Below are 12052 nucleotides of genomic sequence, written 5' to 3'. Positions count from 1 at the left end.
CTGCCTCTCTCTCTCTCTGTGACTATCATAAATAAATAAAAATTTAAAAAAATACACATTCACCTTGGTTTTTGCTTGATAATTTTAAACTGTTAAAAACAAGTAGACTATCACCGGTTTAGGAAGTGTGTCAGATAGGCAGCTATGGATTGGGCTTGATATAATGATGTTTCTAGTATCTTTTTTAAATAAACACATTTCAGGGCTGGTTCAAGGAAAAAATAGCTTGACTGCAGTTAGTGACTTAATGAGTGAGTTTTTCCTGCACAGCATCACACTAAATATGAAACTTTGCTACTATATCACATGCCCCAAACCCAACCCACACAAATAATTTGGGAATATAGATCAAAAAACAAAAAAACAAAACAAAAAACCAAGTCTATTGCAGCTTCAAATTTCTACATAGGAGGAGATTATAAACAGCAATCCAGTTGGAAGAAGAGGTGGGTTGGCGACATAGTTTGAAGATGTTTTTGTGTACAAGTTCACTGTTTTGGCTTAGCTTGTGGGATTTTTTGTTTGTTTGTTTGCTTTTGCTTTTGTTTTGTTTTGTTTTGTTTTGTTTTGCAGGACCAGGAAGACATTTGAGTCTAAGAAATTTCTTTACCCAAAAGAACTTTCTGGTCAACCTGATAGCAAATGTGTCTGCTGGTCCTTTTTGAGACACAGCATCCAGTACACATCACACTATGCCTTTATTTCTCTTCCATCTTTCTCTTCTCTCTGCCCCCTCACCTTTCTTCTCACTGCATGAAGAGGAAAAAATATTTTCCACTCACATATATGGCCTTCTTTCTGATGCCTTGGCACCAAAATGCCCTCTGCAAAAATTTAAATAAAATTCCAGCCAAGGACAGTTCCCTCTATAAGAGTAGTTCTAATGCCAGCTGTTGAAGTAAATAATATCTCTTGACCATATTATACAATAAGCAAAGAGTCAGCTACGAGGGTTTAATGGAGATGTAGAGTTTACCATAGTACTTAACAACCACTAACCTCTGAATAGTCTCTAAACCAAAGCACTAAACAATCTTTAAACTCTGCTTATCTTTCTCTACTTGCCTAAATTCATTCCATTCCTGATCAAGTACTTCTCTCTCTATGAATAAAGTGAACATTCTCTTGCTAGTTCTACCAGATTCTTATCTTGTTCTCATTTTTGAAAATTTAAATTCTATTAGCCAACATACAGTGCATCCTTAGTTTCAGATGTAGTGTTCGATAATTTATCGGTTGCGTATAACATCCAGGGCTCATCACATCTCATCTTGTTCTTAGGCAAAGTTTTTCTCAGCCTTCCTCTGCACTAAAGAGACTCTTTTTGCCAGTTTCCCATCTGGCCCCAAATGGCTGTCACCCCTTATCTAGTTTTCTATATAAAGGAATAATGAATAATCCCCAACTTTTACAGAATTCTGAAAACATATTCTTCTCTTCCTTTATTCGTTGTTTGCAATTTTCAACCCAAGCAAATATCCATTATTGTTCTGTTCTAGAGCCTTACAGTGAGAATGGTGGATGCCCATTCACATGCTTCCATTAGCACATACTGGCAATAATTTAAAACTCTTACACTGATAACACTCCTGGTGAAAGTTTTTTCACCAAAAAGATGCCAAGCAATGAGAATACAGAATTTTCCTCAAAAATGTCCATGTCTTTGTAATGGTTCTATACAGTTATTTCTAAAATCAAGGTAAAAGATTTCTTTACCCTTTCAGATCTATTTATTTATTTATTTATTTATTTATTTATTTATTTATTTATTTTTTATTTCACAGAGAGCTAGATAATGTGCACAGAAAGAGAATGTGAGCAGGGGAAGGGAGAATCTCAAGCAGACTCTGCGATGAGTTCAGAGCCTGTGGGGAGAGGGGAGCCTCAATTCCACGACCCTGAGATCATGACCTGAGCTGAAATCAAGAATTGGATGCTTAACCAACAGAGCCACACAGGTGCTCCCAGATCATCTTTAAAAAGAAATATTTAATATTCATTTTACATATGACATCAGATTCAAATCTCATTCCCCCTGGCTTTCAGCCTCTGACAGAAGAATCCATATGTAAAACCATGTTGTGCCAAGAGAATTTAACATCACCAGGAGAATGATCTCTATTGGGTTCAGTTGCATAGCGTGGTAAGCAAGGCCACATCTGTATAGCTCTTACAGGGTTGAAGGGTTCCTGCTTCAGTATTCCCAAATAAATTGCTTCAGGACTCTTGAGATCCATAATTTGATTGTGACCCTCAGTTCCAAAATAAGTTTCAATAGCAGATATCTTAAAGCAGACAGTGTTCTCACAAAATATTCTTTCTCTGTTTTCTGTTTCTTCTCTCTGCCTTTTAATACAAACATTTGGCTAGCCAAAGAAGTAATTTAGTTCAAAGGAAAGGGGAAGGCAGGCAGCCAGGAGAGAGGATGGACAATAGATCAGAAGTGCATAGACTTAATTCTGCAAGCATCGTACAGGAGGCAACATTATGCTTGATAGATGGGCGTTTTCTAGGAAATACCACTTCGGTTTTGATAAGGCTTCAACTACCAGCTGGTGGAGACAGGCACAATATAGATGGTCAGTGACTCCTAAGGTATGGCTGGGTGCAAAAGAACTTTACGTATTGGCCATCTCATGGGATTCTCTAGGTAAGAGTTTTCTTTCTTCTCTAGGCCTCAAATTATTGAAAATAACATTGGCCCTCTCCTTCTAAAGAAAAGATGTGATTTCTTACTAAGAAAATACTGGGAAACACTTTTTGGCCATTTAATTATTTTTCATAGCTGACCTCAATTTCTTCAGAATAACCTATAACTTCAAACTTCAAATAAACACCTAATACCTCGTCCTTGCAAGCTGCAGTGTTTTAGCTCAATATAGGCTTAATATGACTAAGTTTGCCGCTACAGATAATTTTTGTTGTTTTTTAGTTTTAGGATCACTTATTAGCCAGCGGCTAAGAAGGAAAAAAACAGATGCATTATCTTGAAAAGACAAGAACATGATTGACAAGCAAGAAGTGGCCCCCAAGCTAGTTCCAGTCAATTTTCTGAACAAAAGATTCATTCTCAATCTCTCTTCCTGCATGAAACAGGCCTAACTGAGGGATTCTTACATAATCCAAAATCTGTAGGATAATTATAAACAGGAACTGAGTTTCACTCCATCAGGTAAGAGACGAGGCTAAAAGTTTTCCATTTGGGTTATAGAAGAAACTACTGATTTATTTTTTTTAAAGATTTTATTTATTTATTCATGAGAGACACAGAGAGAGAGAGAGGCAGAGGGAGAAGCAGGCTCCATGCAAGGAACCTGACGTGGGACTTGATCCCGGGTCTCCAGGATCACCCCGCAGGCTGCAGGTGGCGCTAAACCGCTGCGCCACCGGGGCTGCCCAAAACTACTGATTTAAAAGAAAATCTTGAAGGTACCAATTCTGACATTTTATCATTCTTAGTTAATTAGTGTGTTAACAGTTCCTAAGCTTCTTTAGGTCTTTAGGAATTCTTACTTTGGGGTGGGGGTGGGGCCTTTATTATCAATATTCCTTTTCCACCCTTTAGTGTATGTATAGATATATGTATGGTATACATGATAGATAGTATATGTAGCATGTGTGCATATGACCTTAAAATAAAATCTTTTTTATTAAGGATTTTATTTATTTATTCGTGAGAGACACACACAGAGAGAGGCAGAGACACAGGCAGAGGGAGAAGCAGATTCCAAGCAGGGAGCCTGATGCAGCACTCAATTCTGGGACCCCAGGATCATGCCCCGAGCTGAAGGAAGGCACTAAACCACTGAGCCACCCAGGCGTCCCCTTAAATTAAAATCTTAATGTGCATGATATTTCAATCTTATCAAGTAACTAGAAACAACCATATCAATCTTCAGACATTGAAAAAATCTGTAGGTTAAATAATCCCCATCCCAAAAGTCTTTTCACATAAAATATTACTTTCAAACTAAATCCTTGGTTAGTTTCTTAGAGAATCTTAAAAAATATCTATACATATCTAAGCTACTAGAATCCAAAATAAGATTCTAACCAGTCTCTGACTAATAGTGAATATTAATGTAAGTCATGCAACTTACTCTCCTAAACATTTGGATGTAGAATGTGCAGTTGGAAGAGTCTTCTCTCCAAGTGATTCCCTTAGTACACTACAAGTACAAAAGTAGGCTGGTAGCAACCCTACTGTGAATTTCAACCATGTGGGGAAGAAACCATAACCTCCCACAACTACCACCCTCCATCTCTGTGGGAACAAAGCTCACAAGCCCTTCCTGTTCCCCATTCCATGAGTTACCAAGGCAACTGTGTGTCACATAAATATACTTGGTATATGAGAGGTATTCCCTGAATACCTACTCTTCCATTTGTTTTTAACTATGTCTTTTTACTAACACACAGCTAAGGAACACAGAAAACTCTAATCAATGGTTCCCTGAATTTATATGATCCATTTAGTCCCAGAATGTACAATGTCAACAACATGGGAAAATCTGGTACAAACAGTGGTCTCTTCTAGCAGGTAACTTAGTGTTCAGAAATACCTGAGACTGTCCAGGAGTTAGGTCATGTCTATATGCAGAAAATCTTAGAAGGCTCCTAAGAGTTAAATCATCCTGAGAAAAATGGAGCCAGGGAAACAGTCATCCTCCAATAACAAATATTCTGTGTTCTCCTTTACCCTCATGGGCCTTCTCCCCTCCTCTCCTCACTCTCCTCTATTTCCTCTCATGCCAAAGTCCCAACTCCTTTGAAGCACATCCTTCTATATGGAGTATCCACCATTCATGCTTCCATTTGCTTCCACACTGTACAGAGGGAGGGGGAGTTTTAGATCCTGAAATCTGAGTAGAGAACAGATAGAAGAAAGTCTCATGGCTGTCTGCGCTTCAAGTTGGTTATCTGAAGACCAGTATGAGTTTATATACTGCAAAGGTGAATCTACTACCAATGCATCTCCTATATCTTACATTAAAACAGTATCTGTATCTTTCCTAGCTTAAATCTCATTTAAAAAACACCTCTACAGGCAAATGGTAGACAATGGAGGTAGAGGTGGGCATGGAGAAAACTGTTACAGCTTAAGTTAAAAAGTAAATTTATAATATTCATTTATCTATATCCAAAAACATTTTTATTTTATTGTAGTCAATTTTAACATATACAAAAGTTGAGAAAATAGTACAATAATCCCCACATACCAACATCAAGCTTCAACAATCATCAAGCTCAAATTGTTTTGAAGCAAATTCCAATTGTCATATCATTTTGTCCATAAATCTGTCAGTATGAACCTCTAAGAGCATCATCACCCTTTCTTTATAAAACATAGTGATAATGAGATCATCCAAAAAATTAGCAATAATTTTTCAGTACCATCAAATATCCAATTAGCCTTCAAATTTCCCCAATTGTCTCATAATTTGGTAATATATGCACTCAAATCAGGATCAAATGTACTGTACTTGGTTGATAAATCTCTTATGTCTTCTCTCCATCTTTTTTTTTCATGATAGTTTATTTCTTGAAAAAAATGAGACTATTTGTCCTGTGTACTTGAACCAGTCTAGATTTTGCTGATTTCAGCCTCGTCTGCTGTCCTATATATATATTGATAGTCTAGCTGGAGGCTTGATTAGATTTGGGGTCTTTTTTTTCTCCTTTGGCAAGATTACCACAGAGGTGGTCCGTGTTCCTTTATTAGAAGGAGCCTACAGACTGAATGTCTCTATTTTATGATTTATAACCCATTAAATAATTGCCTAAATTCATTTATCAGGAGAAATTCAAAAAGATTTTGGCAAGTCATGTGTATACACTAGAAATAAGAACTGAGGACTCAAAGATGAGTAAGAATAACACACGGTCTTGCTCAGAAACATCTTATAGCTTAAGATGTAGGAAACAAGAAACAGGCACAGAAACAACTGTCTTGATGCCAGGCTGACTGTCAATATCATGTAAGTCCATAGTGAGCTGTCTTATAGAACAAAAGAGATAAGCTAAGCAGCAAAAGAAGGCATTCCGGTAAAATAAACATCAGGAAGAAGCACTTGTATAGATTACTAGGTTTATATGGGGAAGCCCAGCAACTAAGACCACCAATTTTCTTTTTCAGCTATACAATAAGAAGGATGATCTGAACATTCTATAAATCCCTTTTGCTCCTAAAGTTCTAGATATCCATATACTTAGGCCTTATTATAAGACAGTCAAAATTCCTGCATATTCTTAAAAAATATTATTAGCAAATCAAATGATAACCAAATTCAATATGAAGTAGTTTCTTACTCCCTCTTGAATTCAGCTTCTTCAATAAAAGTTTTAATCTGGGAGGATAAATCAGCAGTTAAGATATTTGAGACACTTCCACAAAAGATTTCTGTCTCATTCAGAGGACTTCAGAGTGTGATCACTCCAGTTCTTCACTGAGTTAAGTTTAATGTCAAAACATGATTTTGCAGGCATTCAGTAGATTGTGGGCAGGAGTACAAATTAGAATAATAACTTTTTGAGGGGAAATTTGGAAATAACTGGTAACTGGTAAATTTAAATACCTTTTGACCTAGCAATATGCTTTAAGTAATAAATTCTATACAAATACATAAATATGCAAAAATGGTGATTATAGCCTTGCTTTTAATAGTGGTAAGCTGAAAACAATTATACCCATCAACAGAGGATTGATTTTACAAATAATAATTTGTCACCAAAAATAATGATTTGTCACCAAAAAGAATGAGCTATAGCTCTAAGAACTTATATGAACATCACCCCACAATTTCAGGTCAAATTAAATTAACATACTGAATGCTTGTTAAATAAAAGCTTGTCACCTGTATGTTTGTATGTGTATTCATAATCACAATAGAAAAATGTCTGAAGTATAAAAGCCAAACAAAAATGTTAACAGTATTCACTTCTAGAAAGCATAGTTCTAGATTTCCACATACTACATTATTATTGTATTATTTGAATGCTTTATCTACAAAGATTACTTTTCAAAGTAGGGCAATAACATTTTTTTTAAAGATTTTATTTATTTATTCATGAGAGACACAGAGAGAGAGAGAGGCAGAGACACAGGCAGAAGGAGAAGCAGGCTCCCTGTGGGGAGCCCAATGGGGGCTCAATCTCAGGATCCTGGGATCACGCCCTGAGCTGAAGGCAGATCCTCAACCACTGAGCCACCCAGGGGTCCCAGGGCAATAACATTTTCAACAAAGGCTTTTCTTTTCTTTAATACATTTCCCTGTCCCTTCTCTCCCTCTCTTCTGATTGGATTCCCCTAACACATCAGCTTGCTCGGTCTTTGAGTAAATAATAAAATCTTTGCTTGATCTTTCATGGTCTCCTGGCCTCTCCCCTGTCTCCCCACTTCTCCTCACAAACACATCCAATTATTTTTAAGATTTTTATTTATTTATTCATGACAAACACACACACACACACACACACACACACACACACACACAGGCAGAGACACAGGCAGAAGGAGAAGCAGGCTTCATGCAGGGAGCCCGAAATGGGAGTCCAACCTGGATCCCAGGATCACACCCTGAACCGAAGGCAGGCGCTCAACCCCTGAGCCACCCAGGCATCCCCAAACACATCCAATTTTGAGGCCACACTCACTGCTCTACTGTTACTCCTCCCTTTCACTTTTCATCATGGGGTTTCTATCCCCAGCACGACACTACAACTTTCTTGATAAAAGTCAGCAATAGCCTTCTGGTCGTCAAATGGTGTGGGTTATGATGAATCTTCACTTTGGACCTCTCAGCAGCACTTAACACTTTTTGGCACTGTATTCCCAAGACTTTCAAGAGTTTCCTCCCTGAAATTCTGTGACACCTCCACCACCACCACAATTTCACATGTGTGAGAACACATTCAGAGTCTCATCTCCCTCCTTGAATCCTCTTAACAGGTCACTCCTAGAATGTTCTTCCTTCTGTCCTCTTGATTCCATCTTCTTATTCTCTTAAGTGTTCTGTCTACCTACTTTCATTCTCTCCTGTGTGTCTCTCACACCCTCTCCATCACCTCAACTGTCAGCAGCACGCCCATGTCACTCCATGAACACACACACACACACACACACTCCTCCTATGCCCTCTGTTCTCCACTTCCACACGTTATAATTTTCCAATTTTTCTTCTTTCCTTTAAAGCCAATGTTCTGGAAGAGAGAACTAACACTTGCTGTTTCATCATCACCTTCCCATTCTTCAGCCCAAAGATGAATTTGTTAAAAAGCAAATGAAGCTGTACGTCAGGACTCTTTATTGCAAGACCCCCTACAAGGCTCTGTACATGGGGTTTTTTTCCAAGCTTTTTTTTTAAAAAAAAAGGTTTTACTTATTTATTTATTTGAAAGAAAGAGTGAGCAAGAGATAGAGAGAGAGCACAGGGAGAGGGAGAAGAGGGAGAATTAGACTTCCCACTGAGCAGAGAGCCTGATGCAGGGCTCAATCCCAGGACCCTGGGATCATGACCTGAGCCAAAGGTAGACACTTGACTGACTGAGCCACCCGGGTGCCCCTCTGTACATGGTTTTAAGTTCATAATTGCATAACTTTTTTGCTATAAAGGAGTCCCCCAAATTGGACAGCTGAAGACCACCCATAATTTGGTTCCACTTATACCTCATTTCATTAAAAACTGGCTTCTAATGTATTAGAACTATTGTGACACAGATCACAACTTCATTCTTTTTTTTAAGATTTTATTTATTCATGAGACACACACACAAAGAGAGAGAGAGAGGGAGAGAGAGAGAGAGAGAGAGAGAGGCAGAGACACAGGCAGAGGGAGAAGCAGGCTCCATGCAGGGAGCCCGACGTGGGACTTGATCCTGGGACTCCAGGATCACTCCCTAGGCTGAAGGCAGTGCTAAGCCACTGAGTCATTGGGGCTGCCCCACAATTTCATTCTTAATCGATAAATCCATATGTAAATCTTAGTCCATTTGACTGCTTTGAGATTTTGTCACAGGGAGTTAATCATCTCTTCTTTCTTAAAGCGCCCATCATTTTAACTTCCATCCCTCTCTATATCTTTATATATCAGTTGCATCTCCTCATTATTCTCTCCTCACTTGCCCACCCCCTACACTTAATCAATCATCAGTCCTGTCCAGTGTACCTCTAAAAGCATACCTCTCCTGATTCACTCAACCATCATGCAGACTTGCTCTTGGTTTCTACTCTCATAAGATCCAATCCCTAGAATTATGTCATCTCTCTACTTTCATTTACACCCACTATTAAAATCCTTCAAGGTGGCCCATAGCTTGATGATGAAATCCAAACTTCTCACAATGACATACAAACCCTTCCATAGGATGTTTTCTCCTTTTCTAGCCTCATCTCAAAAAATGGCTCAATAAGTGCTCTAAGCTCCAGCCAGAATATTTGCTGTTCCCAGAAGGCACATCTGTGCTTTGGACCTACTTCTTCCTACATCTAGGAATCATTTCCCATTCTCTTCTGTCCCCCATCCATCATTCAGCTTAAGATGCACAATCTGGAAGGAAAGGAAAAATAAAATAAGATAAAAACAAAGGAGGCAAACCATAAGAGACTCTTAACTCTAGGGAACAAACTAACGGTTACTAGACAGGAGGTGGGTGGGTGGGGCCAGGTAATTAGGTGATGGGCATTAAAGAGGGCCCATGATATAATGAGCAATGATGAATTATATGCAACTGATGAATCACTAAATTCTATCCTTGAAACTAATAATATACTATATGTTCACTAAATTGAATTTAAACAAAAAATTAAAATAAAAATGAATCATTCCCTGACTACTCTTTTAAATAGAGCTGGTACTACTTATGTATGCTGGAATAACATTCTATTGTCTCTATAACAGTATTTATCAAGGTACATTGTAATTGCTGATTTAGTTGCCTGCTTCCCCTACTAGGAACATTCCTTAAGAACAAGGAATATGCTTAACTTATCCTGTACACTTAGCACCAAATATAATGCTGGGGACTAAGTAGACTCAACAAGTGTTTGTGAAAGAAACAAGTAAATAAATTAATGAATGTTCAATACTCTTTGATGGAATTAGTTTGGGAGTCTTTCTCCTTCTATCTTTTTCTGCCTAAACCTTTTAAGCTTTAATAATAAGTTGAGTATCCCATTCTCTATCTGAAATGAAGTGACTAGTTCGATTCTTTTTGAATATTATATGTTCATGAAATATTTCTTTTCATCAATCTCATCAATATTTATCAGTGCCACATGGTACATGTTTTTAGGGCCTTTGGAATTCCCAAACTATGAAGAACTAGCCAATTAAAAAATATACCTACCAATCAGGTTCATATCCTCTGTGGTAATCAGCCAAACATCCAAGTTTGAAGAGAATTTAGTCATATGAAAAGAATCAGAGATATCACAAGTGACTGAAATATCCATGGAGGTCTAATTTCAATACCAGTATAAAGATTGGCAATGACTGACAAAGTTAGGGTATTGAAATGAAAACTCTGAAAGCCTGAATTCATGCCCCCACCCTGTTGTTTTTTATCTAGAAATTGAAAAGATAATTCCTTATCCTCCTGCTGTTGACTTCATACCCTCCTACCTTCCACCTAAAGCCTGAAGACTTAAGGCACCCTTAAAAGCATCACATACAGGAGATGTCACAGGGTAAGAAGTGATGGAGGGATGGGGAAAAGAAAAGAAATGACACATTTGATCAGACCAGGATATCAACAAGCATATATATTGTAAATAGGAAAAAATATCTGGGGTAAGGTCTATTTGAATCATCCTCCAAAATGAAGCAGATAGTTGGTGGATATTCTCCTCCTTCTCTACCCCTATGAAGTGAAGTGATCATGACTATGAAGATTCATGGGAGAGAGGATTTAGGAGTTTTTTCCTCTCTAATGTTGACTTTCTCATTCTTTTTTCCTTCAGAGGGTGCCATTAGCTCATGAAGAAACTATTTCTAAAAAGCACATATTAGTCCATTTGAATCCAGAGAAAAAAGGAAAAGAAACAAGCAACAATGCACTAGGACTTACTCTACATTCTTCTAGGTCCTGGACTCAAAGGGTAAAATTAAGGGCACTTTAATTTTCTTCCAGCTTAACTCCTCTAATTAACTCGAATAGAAAAAGTAGCCAAGAATTCAGGAGTAGCCCTCTGATCTAGAGTAAATATTATGCATTTTGACAAAATTCTACTAAACAAATAGTTCTGCATATATTCATTCATTCCTTCAACAAATATTTACAGAATGCTTATCATAAACCCAGCTCTGTCCTAGGTACTGAAAATACAGAAATAGGCAAACCATACAAAAATAATGCAGAGAAGGGGATGGAGAGTGCTGAGCAGAGTTGTTGGTTATGGAAGGCCTCAGTGAAAAAATGACATTTGACTAAGACTGGAAGGAGATGTGGGGATGTGTCATGGGAATATTTGGGAAAAGAGGCAATGAGCCATGGTGGCATGTGGGAGATGAACTTGCCAGGGAAAGAGAACAATAAGTGTCAAGCTGAGAAAGAAAAATTTTAGAACAACTGGGGTTTTAGAGGAACAAGGATGTGAGTCAGTTGGCTAGATACCAATGAATGAAGGATGAAATAAGAGAAGTCCAGAGAGCTGAGTTAAGGGTAAATCGTGTAGGGCCTTGCAACCAGAGGCAGGCAGTAGCTCTTGGCTCTGGCAAGATGGAAAAAAGGGTTTCCAGCAGACAAGAGGCATGACTTTACCTGAGTATTAAAGAGTGTGGGTAGGTTTTATGTACACATGCTAAGAGTATATTTTCAGCAATATATGTGTTCCTCTAAGAAATCTGAAGTTACATTAATTAGAGGATAGCTATTTTAATTAAATCATTTCATTATGGAGAAATCATTGTAAAGCTCAGAAAATGGGATACTCCAAGAACAAATGTTCAGGTTTTTTTTTTTTTTAATGACAAATGGGGAATCTACATATTAACTTGAAAAATGTATGAGACAATTGAGATTACTTGAATATTGACTGGATACTGGTGATATTAAA

At 37.7% G+C, this 12052-nt stretch overlaps 1 long non-coding RNA gene across 2 annotated transcripts in view; it reads right to left on the bottom strand.

The window, feature by feature from the left end:
* The window catches only part of LOC140604434 (uncharacterized), a 207788-nt gene that overhangs the window by 152849 nt on the left and 42887 nt on the right, over positions 1–12052 (bottom strand). Inside the window, exons 3-4 of one of the 2 annotated variants that reach the window (XR_012007322.1) lie at positions 10345–10362; positions 8768–9545 (exon numbers count right to left, since the gene is read on the bottom strand). The exons of the other annotated variant lie outside the window; for it this stretch is intronic. This is a non-coding gene — a long non-coding RNA (uncharacterized lncRNA). Of the gene's footprint in view, positions 1–8767; positions 9546–10344; positions 10363–12052 lie in introns of those variants that run through there. 2 annotated transcript variants of the gene reach the window in all.

This window comes from Canis lupus, chromosome 15 (assembly GCF_048164855.1).
Source record: "Canis lupus baileyi chromosome 15, mCanLup2.hap1, whole genome shotgun sequence".
Lineage (NCBI taxonomy): Eukaryota > Metazoa > Chordata > Mammalia > Carnivora > Canidae > Canis > Canis lupus.
The sequence above is the reverse complement of the archived record's forward strand: the minus strand, read 5'-3'. Positions and strand labels throughout refer to the sequence as shown.